General features: G+C 45.7%; 1 protein-coding gene across 1 annotated transcript in view; it reads left to right on the top strand.

The window, feature by feature from the left end:
• Positions 1-5,242: 5,242 nt before the first annotated feature.
• The window catches only part of LOC144098332 (potassium voltage-gated channel protein Shaw-like), a 182,234-nt gene continuing 172,533 nt past the window's right edge, over positions 5,243-14,943 (top strand). The window contains exon 1 of the mRNA XM_077630890.1: positions 5,243-5,532. The gene's annotated coding sequence lies outside the window, so the exon portion shown is untranslated. The remainder of the gene's footprint in view (positions 5,533-14,943) is intronic.

Raw genomic sequence — 14,943 nt, forward strand, 5'->3', positions numbered from 1 at the left:
CCCCCCCCGCTTAATGGTGGGCTGGGCTCGCCTCTGAAAAGCCGGCGGACAAACTCCTCTTAGTCCCTCAGGGACAAGATTCACGCGATGCCTAGCGCGGCGTCGTAATAAAGTTCACTCCCCCTTCTTCTTCAAGGCAGACGACATGCTATCTCGTGAGTTGAGCACGAACTTCAAGGCCTAATATACCGTCGGAAAGAGCGTGGATGTGCGCCGGTTTTCTACAGTCCTACTGCCACTACCAGTTCTTCAGGCAGAAAAGTATGCTTAGCAGATGCTAATGCTCTGACTTGTGTAAGATTAGCCTTGGAATAAAATTTCTAGAATAGACACGTAATAGCCAACCCAAGCTTGCACTATCAGCAAAGAAGAAACCTCATTCCCTATACTCCGCATTTGTGAATGATCGCACAAAGAGCGCTTCAAATCGGCCTGAATTTTACTTGAAATGCATGGAATGCTCATGCAGGTTGCTCCCCGATTCGCCGCATATTCCTATGCTGGGCAAACTGGAAGGGCAGTACAAATGTTTGTGATATATATACGCGAGGTGATCGCAAGTTAACAGGTGAAAACACTCTGCAGTCATGTTTATTTGAAGAGGTATATTAACAAATATGGTGACCAATGTTGCCGGTTCTTGCATACCACGCTTAGTTGCAGTTTTTGTGATTACTTACGTACTGCTGCACTAATTCGGCACCCCTTTTTTCCGACTCTGTGTCACATGAAAAAAATACTAAAATTTCACGTAAGGCTCATGAGTGTCATGAAAAACTGCACCGTCGCACATCTCTAGGGGCGAAATAAAGATGTCGACGGGTAGCGCCACGCAGCATTGAGTTTATAGATTGTGGAAAAACACTTTTTTCTTCCTTCCAGACAAGCTGCACATCTCCAGAAGTTGCATATCAAGACTCACAAAAACTGCTCAAAATGTAATATTGCACCACCTAAGTAGCTTGCGCATATCAAAAACAACTGCGCCTGGCTTAAGGCTTTTTTTTTTTTTAGCTGTTGATGGATCCCAAGCCACTTGGCCAGGCTTATCAGTTGAAGCAATGTAAGCCGCAGAAACATGAAATCTATTTACGTTATCTATAAAGACGGTCGTGTTTGTCTTGCTCTGGGCTTCACTCGACGGAAGAGAGTATATACGAAACTGTGCGAAGAAACAGCGTGGCGGCGGCTTCAGTGTAAATAAGATGGCAGTGAAAGAGGCCAAGGAAACATTCTATGAAATTTAAACATAGAAAAATTTATTGAGTGAAAACGCAGTTCTCCTTCTGCAGAGTTCAGTATCGGGGAAGTCTTATTGGGGCGCGACGCCAATACAACCCAGTCGGAATACACACGTATGTGCCAGTACATATAAGTCGGAGACACGATGGACGAAAAAGAAGCACTGCGCAGAGCCGCTAAACAGTCACTGCGGCGTAAAGCGTCACTAACTTGTGTGAAATAAATATATAACAGCAACTACACAAAAAATACTCGGCCAGAAAAGAGAAATGTATAAAAGATGACATTCCGATGTTTATCAACCATCGCATGCCAGAAACACCTGAAATAAGGCATTTTCCCGCCTTCGAGAACGACAAAATTCGATAAAGACTGAAATCTTTTTTTTTCTTAAACCTATGCAATGGTCCTAACCACTATTCCTGTCATCAATGGAAAAGTTCGAGGGTACCAGCACACATGGGCGCACGGTGAGGAGCCTTAGGCCTTGAAAAAACACTGGAAGAAAGGTCTTTTCAATCCACTCTTAGACACCTACCTCTGAAGAACAAAAGCACTGAGATCGCCATTCTACGTGTCGACCAGTATAAAAAAAAAAAGCGCCATATCAGTCAGGGCCCTTGCACCAAATTCTCGCTTCTTTTGCTATGCCATGCCTTGCAATCGCCAACATTTTCCTACAGATATCGTTATTCTTCGAACATACTTAAACTAAGCGAGTCATTCCTCTTGAAACAACGTACTCCTGTTTAGACAGAACGTCAAAGCTTTAGGGCCCACTATTTTCCGTGCGCCTTACTACACAATTTATAACGACTTAAACTGCTCATTTTCTTCAGATAACGTAGTCTGTCTGAAAGCATTCCACTCTTCATTAACAAGATAGCGTTGAAGGCTAATTGTTCAGAAAATCCGGTGTCGGCGTTGTGAGCTCAAAATCACGGGCATAGCTCTGACAGGTGGTGCCCGGAGAGCAACCTAGGAGGCACGTGGGCCGCCTAGGTCACATCACCTTGCGGCGAAATCGCAACCTGCCCACCGAAATGTGAGCAAACTGCCCACCGTGGCAGGTGGTGGTTAAATTAATGATTGGTAGCTCAGGAAGACCAACCTGGGTCGCAAAAAGCCCACCGCTGGGAACACCTGCCGTCGCAGGGCCGAGGCGCATCGCTTAACCGCTGCACCACTTTGCCAGGAGAGGTATGAATACTCCGGGGATTTATGAATTTAAAGCGAATTAACCCATTACGCTATCACGTCATACCCTTAAGACGAAGCATAAGTGTCCCCTTCAATTTTTTTTTCATTATTGTGTTGTATGCGGATGTGTGGTTAACGCGGGGAACAAAGACGAAGTGCACCATACATCTTTCCGCGTGCTTTTCATTTTAATTACCTGAATGCAGGTGAATAGTCACCTGATTCTTGGCCGATCCCCCAGTGTGGGTATTTGCCATCTTTTGATAGGCTAACAACAACGACAATTGCAAAGTTCACATATTGCCTTCTCAATGCATGTAGTGGTTGCGAGTCTAGTTGCGTACATAAGTATGAGAGGCGAAACTGTCTGGAACTAAATGACACCGCGAAATGATGCCCGAGAACCCGCAAGCAAGGAAGTGTCGCACTCCGGAGGGTTTTAATGGTTGCATAATTCTAATGACATAAATACACAAAAACCTACATTTTTTCGTGCAGCATCGTGTTGGAAAGCGCCTGCTTTTCGGGCGGTGCTTTATCATTGCTACGCTACTCCGGCTGTGTTACGAAAGCTCGAAGTGTACATGAAAATTTTTAAAATGTGGAAACTGCGTGAAAAGGACAAAAAATGCAAATTCGTGTTCATTTTTTTTCTTTGAACGCAGGAAAACAGATACTGAGGGCGCGGATTAAAAGCCACGCAAATATCTTGACATTGTCCACAAATTTATATACTTGGTAAAGCCTAAAAAAGAAACAGCATACAATAGAGTCTTATGCCGGGCCGGTATTCGTGCCTTAAAAAAAGATAGGAAAACAACACACAAAGGAGTAAAATGTTTAAGAAAAAAATTCCTCACAGAAAATAACCTCCATGAAAAGGCAGTGTGTACGATTTTACGTGGTGTACTACTTTCGAATTTTTGCTGAATTTGACGAGTAATAAAGCTAAGAGCACTGCAATGTACTAACAACTAAAATAAAAGCAGCTGCTGCGAGAACGAAGAAAGGTGCAGCCCTAGTGACACTAATTACATGTGACACTGACCGCTTAGTTTTACACTTTGACTTAAATGCAATAGGCGAGCGGTGCTCTTCCTGGCTCATGGCTTTAAATCTGTCAAAAGCTAAAACCATGTTTCACCAAATCAAGTAACCCGGTTTCAATGCACATACAAGATTAATAATAAAGCTGTCGAATTTACAAGTGCATACAGATGCCTTGGGATACATTGCAGTGGGACTTATCATGATATCTCCACATTAATTCCACGTTTGCACCTGCAAACGGTTCCTTGGGATATCTTAAACGCAGTCTTAAACACACTCCTGTCAACTTTAGCAAACGTGCCTTCACCATTTTAATTCGTCCAAAAATAAAATACGCATCCGCAACCTGGAATCCGAATGAACATTACGTCATGTATAACAATGAATCTCTGGAAAGCTGCGCGGTGCGTTTTATTTATTCCGATTATTCATGTCACACTAGTGTCAGAGTTTTGAAAGCACACGCCCAATTACGGGAACTCTTTTATCACCGCGAAATTGAAATTCTGTAACTTTTTAACAAACATTATCATCGCACATCGCTTCATGAAGATTTTTTTCAGGAACCCGCAGTTAATTTTTTATAAGGTGATGATCATTAAACAGTGAAGTGCTCCACGTGCCGCATATACATTTCCCCAAAGTCATTCATAGCGCGCATCCTCGACTGCAACAGTTTGCCACCTAATATCGTTACCAAGCCTGACACAGCTGAATGTCACGAACTAATATTGAAGAAGCGTAGCTTGTTGAGCCAGTTGGTGCATGGTACGTGGAAAACCAGCGGAAAGAACACGTTCGCAAGCAGGAGAAGTACACAGGACAACGCTTCCAGTCACAAGCAGGAGAGCGCGTTCTTTCCACTGGTTTTCCACGTACCAGGAACTAAACTGCGCTTTGGATAGTATGGAACAAAATCTACAGTCCTAGTTGTGTCATACTTTTTTTTCCTTTTCAAAGTGCGGATGTGTCTATTGTGGCACACATAGAGCCGCGGAATTTCACTTTAATAATAAATTTCTATTTAGTTTCAGTGGTCTACCTGTTCTCATTATTGTATTTCTTTTCTGAAGCAATTTTTTGTGTTTGTAATATGTGAATTTCTTCATAGTATACCAAGTAGAATATTGCGTGTTTTTTATTATAAGATTCTGACTGCTTTGTTAATTTTTCCTGCCTCCGTTAAGCAGTTAATTCAGAAGATGTAAATAAATAAAGACTCATTAGTATGCAGGATAGCACTCACTTCTCTGTCTTTGAAGACAATGAGGTTGTCACTTTTTTGCAAAATTTTCTTACAAACTGATGCATTTACATATCTAATGGTACATTCCGGACGAGAAAGAACTTAGAGTGGTAGAGAGTTTAGTGTTTTTAGACTAACTGGATTGCCACGAACTTTAGTCCCAAGCAGGGGAACCATTACTCCCTTAACGAACAACTCCAATGGGACATCAGCCGCAGTTGCTCTCTCCTAGGAATTACCGTTTGCCTCGAGGAGTGAGTGATGTAGTTAGGCCGGTTAACTTTCGCCGTCCTGCACTTCAGTGTTCCCCGTCGTGCCGTTTCTCTTTCGCCTCGATGTCCGGCGCAACTGGTTCACGGACAGACACGGGGCCAACCGTGGGCCCTGGTGTGGTCGCGTGGCGCGTCGCTTGGGGGCCTTCGTCGCGCCGCACCTTGCGGCCGCGCGAGCGCGCGTCAATCGCGGCGCTTTGGCGCGTGCTTCCAGCGTCCGCCGCGCTGCTGCGGGGGGGAGCCATTTTAGAGCGGCCGCCCAGACCGCCGCTCCGGGCGCCGGCGACGGGACCCGCGCGCGCGCTCACTGTCTCCGAGGCGCCAACCGCGGCCGCAGCCGCCGCGCGCGCTGCGCCACCAGCGAGGCGGCGGAAGCGGCACCGCGAACAAGGCGGCTGCTTCGCCGGCTCGCCACAGACACCTCTCGAGCCTGTGCGTGAGCCGCCCTGTGTGGATGTCAGTGGCTGGGCGCCGACGTGCGCTCTTCTTCTGCCAATGGATACCGGCTCCTCCGACAATCAGGTAAGTGGGCAGACCACTGCGACTACAACCCCTCCCCCTTTTTACCCCACACAAACATGACCAACTGAGTTCACTTTCTTCGTCACGGAGTGTCCGTCCGAATGCGCGAAAATATCCGTTGCAGTTCCTCCTCTGGTTCAACCTTTCGGAACTTCAGTGATGAACCCGCCAGTTCTTCAGCGGAGCAGCTGCGTCTCCCTTTTCCTCTGGCGGCAAGTCCGAGTTACGCGCAGTTGTTGGTTTCCCCTTTGTTTTCGAGATTGCGTTACGTGCTCACTGACCAGGACTGTGCGCACCAGCGCACCGTTGGGGGTCGCGGTTTCGTGCAGCTGTGGAGACGACACGCTCGTCGTCATTGCTATAACTCGGGTAAAGCGCGCGCTGAAATCACCGACCAGCGAGGCACAGATCTGGCCGAACGTGCTTTCCAGCTACAACAGCTCGTGGCACAGCCCGTAGGGGTGGAGAAACGCCGAGAGCGTGTGCGGAGCGGAATGGGTGAATGGAGAGGGGGTTGGAGATGTGTGCATATAGCCGGCCACCGCGGAGTCCAGGTTAGGGGCAGCCGCGCGCAGGCACGCACGCCAGAGCAGTTTTGAAAAAGCGCCGTAGCCTGAATCGATCGTGGAGCCACACGGCTCGCGCGCCTGCCGGCTTCGGTCCCCGCGACCAGGACGCACGGACGAGCGCTGCTGCTGCGGCCACGGACGCATGAGAGCGCGACGAACAACAAAAAGAGCGCGAGGGAAGGAAAGGGAAAGTGTGTGCCGGGCGCCTAGCCGGGGTGGAAGGACGAATGGTTATTTGTAATTAAAAATGCGCCGTTTTTCGGTAGCGCCGCTAATACCTCACGAAGAGAAAGAGAGAGGTGGGGGGTGTGGCTGGCGAAGACACCCGAGTGGCCGCTACTTGGAAGTGACGGCTTGACACGCGAACAGTGGCTGCATTAGCGGCGGGAAGCGCGATCCGCGTGCAGCCCATTGAGAGGTAGAACTTCGCTTATGCTTTTGATGCACGACACTGCTTGTGTGCTGCGATGCACCTTTGCATTTCGTAGGGAGAATGATGGATATTGTGGCGCTCACAGATCTTGCCTTCGGCGCGACAGACTTGTGTGGTATTTGCATTAAACTTAACTAAAACGCATTCCAGAAGTTAAGCCTGGTGTCGGACGCGTTCTGCGCCTTACAACTAGACTTGCGTGAGAAATAGAATTCTGCTCACTGTGTGGTCAGAACAAGCTGTTCTGAGCGACTGAAGGAAGGTATCTGACCTGTCACCTGAGAGAAAATAAAATTCAGTTGGGTAAAAAGTACAGATCGCAGACATTATTAAGTGGCACTGGAAATTCTCGAACTTTTTGCAACAAAACAAATACATCAACGCCCTGCTGTGCTCCATAAATAAGGAATTTAGACATAGATTAATTAATAAATGCGCTCATGATTTATAGGCCACCGCAATAGTCCTTCCTGTGGGCCTCTCCGGTGACTCAGTCCACAGAGATAACATAGATTTTGATTCACCTAGCAGCGTGCGTATCACGGCTGACGAGACCAACGGCAGCTGAGAGGACACTAGACGTCTGAGCCGGACTATATATTGAGTTTGCTTGCTATTCTCGGTAGGAAGGGCGAAATATGACATCATTACGAGGCGCATGCGCGCCGACATATACAAACGCACGGGCATTAATGGTTATTTACAGTCTGGTGACGGGCGCCGACCACAAGACCCAAACTAACAGCAAAATAAATTCCTTTTCCCTAAGTACAGCGACCGTTTGACGATCCCAGCCGCAAACTCGTCCCTAGGAGCTAAAGCTTTTATACATAGAGGCAGGTATTCAATATAAACTCAGAATATAAGATGTTTTCCAGCCGTGCAGTTGTGGCGTTGGATAAGGCCATGCCCACTTTTAGCTTGTCTCTCCGTCTGTCACTTCGGACCTACACCGAAGCGTCAGTGAACGCTTCTCTAATTTCTTCGTGCCACAGACTTCTCGAGCAACCTGCTTCAGCAAGGCACGTTCCTGCTATGTGGGTAACAAGCGACGAAAATCCGTAAAGTGGATGGGCTTTAATGGCTGTAAGTTTAATCTTGTGGCTGGGTGTTCTGCTACGTGTCTTGGTTTGAAAGAAGGTTGGGGAATCAGATCACGGCTGCGGAGAAAGGCGGCAGAGATTTTTTTTTTTTCAACTTTGTTTCAGTCTTTGCCCATGTTTATAACGATCTCATTTTGTTCACTACATCGTGCACTAGAAGAGCAGCGTGACTTCGATTTCGATAGCGTGCGCTATACTGCTCCAGGTTGATGTAATCGGCGCAGTAATCAAGCAACAACGAATTTGTTGCCGCTAGAAAAAAATTAGAACTAGCCTGCCCTGGGAGGCTGCAATATTTCAGACCCGCCATTTAATATACTCTGAGTGGCCGCATTAAATCTTTCGATAGCGCGAAATATTTTACGCCCATATCAATCAGGGCATGAACCATGGGAATGGCAAGTTCCTTCGTTTTTCTGGCGAGTCATTCACGATTACTCGCCCACAGTCGCTACGAAAACGAATAACAAAGTATTTTTTTACACCTGCCGCTCTGACTTACACATGACGGTTTCGTTATGAGATGAATATGAAGATCGGATATTGAAGCCATAATTCCTAGCGAAAGCTGTCGCTCTTCAGTCGTAGTTACATATATGACAATCAGTAATGCTCGGAGGTCCGAAATGTTCCTGACAGCGTTCACATCTGCTTGAAGCAGGCATAAGTGAGTATCAGGAACGCAATAAACGTGCCACGTTAAGAAACCCTTGTTTCCATGGGGAATATCTGCATGAATACGCTAATCAATAAGAGGAATGAGGTTATCGTATAGTTAGGTGCGTGAAGGGTTTGTGCTGAAATATTATCCCCTATTAGCTTTCAATTTTTATAGAAATATTCAATTTACTCCGATGATATCAGCTTGTTCCGCACAACGTAGTAATGACAATCATTAATTTGAATAGTTTTTGAGAAGCGTTGCGCTAAAGATGTTCTGCAGTGGTTTTTTTTAGGTTTGAGTTTCTGCTCGTTGGTCGATAATACTGTTAGCTTCGTGCAAAGAAAATCATGCAGCTGACGTTCTTGCAGAAACCCTCCAAGTTTTTCAGAATCCCTGGCTGCACTACGTTAAATACCGCTGACTTTGTCGCTAAAGTTGCACATGATTTAAAGCATAGCCACCACAATAACTCAAAGATTAACGAGGCTGCCATGCACGCAATTTCTTTCTCTTACTACCGGATAAATCTTCAGGCATCGCGATAGGCAGCTCTTGCGATGTAAAAATAGAGTAATACAGCTTCACTACCGCTGATGAAACCTGTCAGCATGCACCTTTGCCCATTGTCGGTCTGGCAACTCATGGATTGTCGTAAGCATGCTATAACTTCAGTAATAAGGTGTACAGATTTAGATTCGGCTCGCATGTGACAGCACGGTGTTAGCTAATGTGACAGCGTTTAGAAGGCTTATTATAAAAAATACACGTACTAAGATTGATTTCCTTATAAATTCAAAGCACGCTCCCTTCTTCACCATCGCCCACAGCTGAACGAGTTCGTATTTCCTTTAAGGCATGTTCTTACGAAAATCTAAAACAAATACAATGACAGCAAAGGACGCTAAGGCGTGTCAAGAATCAATAACAAAGCGATCAATTTATGCTTCAACTTAAACCTCAAGAAGCTAGCTAAAAATATCGCAGACGAAAAACTCAGAACATCATTTTTAGTGACAAGTCACACAAGCCTTGCGTGTGATTTAAGTCCATTTAGGAGCACGAGAGGTCGCTGCTTCAAATTAGTGTATTTTTTTATTTCTGAAATGCGTATTTATACAAAGCGCCCCTCCTTGACAAAAAAGATGGATGGAGCTATTGATTTACATCCAGCGTTTTGTCCGTGTCTTTCTTTATATACGTTTCAGTATGCCGCAGTCTTTTTCTGTCCCCGTATAAAATGAACAGTGTCTTGATGTTCAGAGCCTATATACCCAGACAATGACTGAATTTTTTTTTACATCGTTCACAACGTAGCCTGATTTAATATAATTGAGAAGTATAAGAGAAGCAGCTCTACACTTGGCAAATTCCATAAAGCTCTCTGTCGAAACCGTTGCGCTGCGGATCATCACTGGCACTGTCAGCTACGAAGCCCAAATTACCCACACGTGCTTTAGAAAACAAAGGACCTATGAATAACAACTGTTGCTATTTATCACTATTCTAGCGCGTCACAGAAATACAGTTATTGCTACTAATCTTGGCTGTGTGTGTTTGTAAAATAGGATGACCATGTTTCTAAAATCTGAATTACTAACACAGTGCTCTCTTAGCCCATCTGCAGAGCTTGTGTTGACGGCCAGGGTTGTAAATGTAGAAGGGTCCTTTGCAAACATAGTGAGGTGTGCCCCAAGTAGGAACTAATTTGCACGCCTGGCTAGCTGTGCGTAACTGAAACCCACTGCCGACAACGCCGAGTGCCGACAGGAACTTCCCGTCTTCGATAAAGACCACACCTACGCGACGAACAAATGAGCGCAGCTCTGCTCTCATTAGGCACCTAAGCCGTCCAGTCCAGTCCCCCTTTACGCGTGTGGCTGATGCGATGCAAAGTCCCGAACTCGGAGTCATGGCGCCGAGCAGGCTGGCTCGCAGGCGTAAGGACGTCTCCCCCGCGAAACGACGCCTGTTAACAGACGGCAGCCGGAGCACGAGGACGCTTGGCCGCCAATTACAGCCGAGCGCCGCTCCACCGCTTCTGCGGGAGGTGGCTCGTCGTTCCTCCAAATTGCGCGTCAAATCGACGTCTCTTTCCCCTCGCTTTCTTCTCCACAACACGCTGACGGCCGCCGCTCTGCCCCCGATGTCCCCGTCGCAGCCGTTACAGTTGCGATGCCGTCCTGTGTGTGTCGTCTCAGTGCGCGTGCGTATAGGTGCGTGTAGCGACGTGCTCGCGCGAGTCTCGTAATAAGCTGGCCCGCTGATGATTACTTTCCGGACGGGGGGCAGGTCAAGCATAGGCGATGTCGAGGCCAGCGTAGATACGCGCTTCGGCAGACATGCCCGCCGCGCGCTACACGCTCGCTGATACGCTCACGCAATGCAATTCCCGCTCTTCCCAATCTCCTCGGCAGGCTGCGCCCTCTCTGGGCAGTCATCTGCGAAGAGTGCGCCCCCAGTTTTTGTTGTCTGCGTCTGATCTCTCGGTCCGGTACAAATGATCTATGCGTACATTGTCTCGAAGTTGGAGAAGAATAATAAAAAAAAATGCTGCCAGTTAAGCTGTGGCTTGAAGCGGTTAATTTAGCGAGGAGCTGTCGTAGATATCGAGGCTTGGTATCTGCTTTGGCTGTTGTTAGGTTTTTGCGTTAGATGATCAATATGTATACTGATGGTAAATGCAAGTGGCTTCTCGGCTGCTCCTCTTCCTTCTTTTCAAGAAGCGACTAATTACGCCGCTGGCGGTTATCCCGGATGACGACCCTTAAACAGCTTCTCACTGTGAAATGAATGGGGACAGAATGGTGCGGGTGCTCCTGATGTAATGTGACTGCTTAATAAACACTGCGCAATCATGCGTAGGGCATAGAGATAACCACATAATCGCAGTTACAACGAATCTCACTGCCGGTTCGTTGCGTTCTTTGTTTTACTGCTGGAGTGTTATTTATTTATTTATTTATTTATTTATTTATTTATTTATTTATATTTACTTACTTATTTATTTATTTATTTATTTATTTATTTATTCATTTATTGATCATACTGTTAACCCTCCAGTGTGGGTCGTTACAGGGAGGGAACAAAAACAAATGCATTTCATAAGCACTTCAATGACCAATCATGAATCAGAATTCAAAATTTGTACACCATTTCTCAAAAACATATCGACACCTAGCTCAAATTGTCGCACGTTCACGCTCTCCACAACACCACTTGGCAGCTTGTTCCATTGCTCAATTACATCAGGAAAAAAGGAATACCGGTATACATCCGTACGTGTGTTAATAGGTTGTAGTACCCTGCCATGGTTTTTCGGGAACCACGTTTTAGAGGCGTTTTCACATGATGTTCTTTATTTTTAATGCCCTTTGCATTATCTGGAAAAACAAGATTGAGTCCATGTTTTATTCTTCTAGTTTTCAGTGTATCCAATTCACACTGCTGTATCATCTCTGTAACCCAGTCAGTCTGGGGATACTTTGAGCATATAAAACGTGCTTAAATCCGTTTTATTCTTTCCACCTTCTTTTTTAAGCATTTTTGGTGGGGCTCTACACAGCATTCGCATATTCTAGAACTGGTCGTATAAACGTTTTGTAGGCGACCAATTTAATTTCTTTAGTCGCATTTGGAAGCTTTCTCCTAAGAAAGCACAGCTTTTTGTAAGCTTTTGAATAGATATTCTGAATTTGAATACGCCAGTCTAGATTATGCGTCACTGTCACCGCTAAGTATCTGAAACTCTGTACCTCGACCAAGACATTTTCTCCTATATTATATTCAAATCTGACAAGGTTTCGTTTTTTACTTGCGTGAGTGTATGTAGATCTTTGTAGTTAATTACCATGCCCCAACTTTGGCCCACGAGTTTAATGATTGCAGGCATCTATTTAGTTTATTCTGATCGTCCGCGCAGGCTACACGCGTGTAAATTAAACAATCATCAGCGAATAGTTTAACTTTTACAGGAGGATCAATATTAGAAGGAATATCATTAATATACAATAGAAAGAATAGCGGGCCTAAAACAGACCCCTGCGGCACTCTAGACACAAATTCACATTCCCCGATTCACTTTTCACTTTACAGCTGAGTAAACAAGCATTCGAGAAAAGAACAGGTGATGGGAGCGTGCTAGTGGAGCTTCGAGCACTGAGTTTTTAATGAGAACTGAAAAACGACCCCCGAGTTCGCGCAGCGTGAAACAGTGGGAGTGTGTATTTTCGCACGGAAGCGACGACGAAATATAATAAACTCCTGCCGATATTGTTTGCTCAGGACGTGGGCCTGTCCTTTGATGCGGTTTCGAGAAAATTATGCACAATGCGATGCAAGTAACTTTAAAATGAAAAAAGAAATTGGGGTGGGTATTGAGGTTCGAACAGAGTACATACATCTGAACATGCAGGAAGTTCCTCAGCGTTTGATATCCCGGAATCTATCCTGGTGCAGAGTTTTTATGCATTACTGAAATATGCCAAAGAATATTTGTCGAAAGCATTTTATTTCTAAATCGGCGGTAAACTAAGTTTGCGAATAAAGCACGGAGCTGGCTAGTTCATTTTATGAGGTGACGGCAAAACGAGCACGATTGCGGAAATGTAACTACAGACTGTGAGCAGCAAAAAAGATCGTAGTGATTTCATGGGGACGCTGGAGCTGTTTTTTTATTGCTGTTGCTACATACACATTTATGATACTGGGAAATGCAAGTGGCGTCAAGGAGACGTTGAATTTATATGAGCTTTTCAAAACGCTACGTGTAATGGAACACGTTCAGAAACTCACGTTTGGCTCTGCTATGTTTTTGTTGTCACTGCCGCCCCCTGGGGTCAGGTATCCGTAATGTTATAGCCTACTTTCAAATTTATACGAATAGTCTGATTACAGCGGCGTTGCTACTATTCAGTGATTAAAAATAAAGCAAGATAAGCTAGATAATGTCAGTAATGTTCAGTAAGCATGCAGCAATGCTTTTGCGGAACGGTCTGTTTTTTAAATCTAATTTAGTTGGCGTGCCCGTCCATTTCGCTACGAGAAGTAAGGTTTTTGGCAGAGTCGTTTGTGCTTAGAGATGACCGGAATAAAAACTTGGAAGTAAAAAAATAAAAAATGAAAATATCACTGTAATCACAGCCGTTGTAGCCGCGAATAAAGCTCACTACATCGACGGGGAATAAGTTTGCCTTAATGTTTGGATTATTTAAACAGCCAGTGATTCTTTAACGTGCACTGACATGGCATGGGACGACTCAATCGAAACGCTGCAGCCGCGTACGGGATTCGATCCTGTGACACTGCTGTTAGCAGTCAACCCAAAGACAAAGCCATAGCCACTGCCTAAAGGTACGGGGTTTACTTGCGAGAAGAAAATCAAAATTAATAGCGATAGGGACGATAAGTAGACCATAGGTATACTCAGTTTGACGCCATGTGCTAAATTTCTAATCCGAATGTACCTACAGCACAGACAGAGCAGGGAAAGGAAGGGCGGGGGGTGGGGGGATTATTACCGTCTGACTACACTGCATTCAAAGAAGGAAAACAAGGAATAAAAAAAGAAAAAAATTAACCGAATAATAAAGAATGCAAATCACAAACGCCAGAAGCGTCGGTCACTGTCACAGTCTGTTACGCGAGAACGACATGTCATGCCAAACCTTGAGGGCTCATAATCATAAGGGCCGTAATCTAAAGATCCTGCTCTCCGTCACCGGGTGGTTGCCAAGGTGGCCAAGCGCAGGGCACGGCGCTTTTTTTTTCAAACTAAGCCCGCAGGATATGCAAATTACTTACCGGATTGCCTCGTCACGAGGACAAGCGCCACTGGAAAAGCTGTCAGCCATGCCTATGACGAACTAATATCGACTCGTAGATGCAACTGCGAGCCGCAGATGGTACCGCGAGGTTGCTTTGCATCGCGATAATCCAGACGGAGAACGGTGCTACGGGACTGGGTCCGGATGACCAAGGTGCAGCGTGGCGAAATCTCTCGAATTTTAGGACGCTAGCGTGAGCTCATGCGCGAACATGCTAAGCCTACCCCGTGCGTCTACTCTTGGAATCGGGACTGATATTCACTCACTATCGTTAGCGACAGGTTGAGCGGCTTCGTCCGAGCGGTAGTTGACAAAAATGCCACATTGTTTCCGTAGCCAATGGCATTGTGCTTTATATTACCCCGAAAAATTGTTTGTTTTTTTACAATAAATAACACCCCTGAATTGTTCTAAAATCAAGGTTTCTCAGAATTTATTCACTGAATGATTGTCATATCACTGACATTCATCGTAAGGTTTCGCCGAAGGAACTCTGCGACATCAAGGCTTACTGCAACGGATATGAAGAGAGCAGAATATTCGCGGTTCAGAGTGCATGTGATTTTAACCCCTGAGCTTTTAATAGTAGTCCGCTATAATCCAAGTCGCCCGCATGTCACTGTGCCCTTATCATTTCTTTAAAGTGTACTTCACCCCATCTTCTCTTTCCACACCACCGTCTCCTGTTGAGCCGCCCAGGATGCCTGCAAGCTCCTGTCCTCTAAGCGCACCTCCTGAAACGCCTCCATGTTCGGTAATTAAGTCTAGCACGCCACGCTTAGCACAAATACAAGTGCACCGAAAGCGATGGAGACGCTAT

This window comes from Amblyomma americanum, chromosome 7 (genome assembly GCF_052857255.1).
Source record: "Amblyomma americanum isolate KBUSLIRL-KWMA chromosome 7, ASM5285725v1, whole genome shotgun sequence".
NCBI classification, from domain to species: Eukaryota; Metazoa; Arthropoda; class Arachnida; order Ixodida; family Ixodidae; genus Amblyomma; species Amblyomma americanum.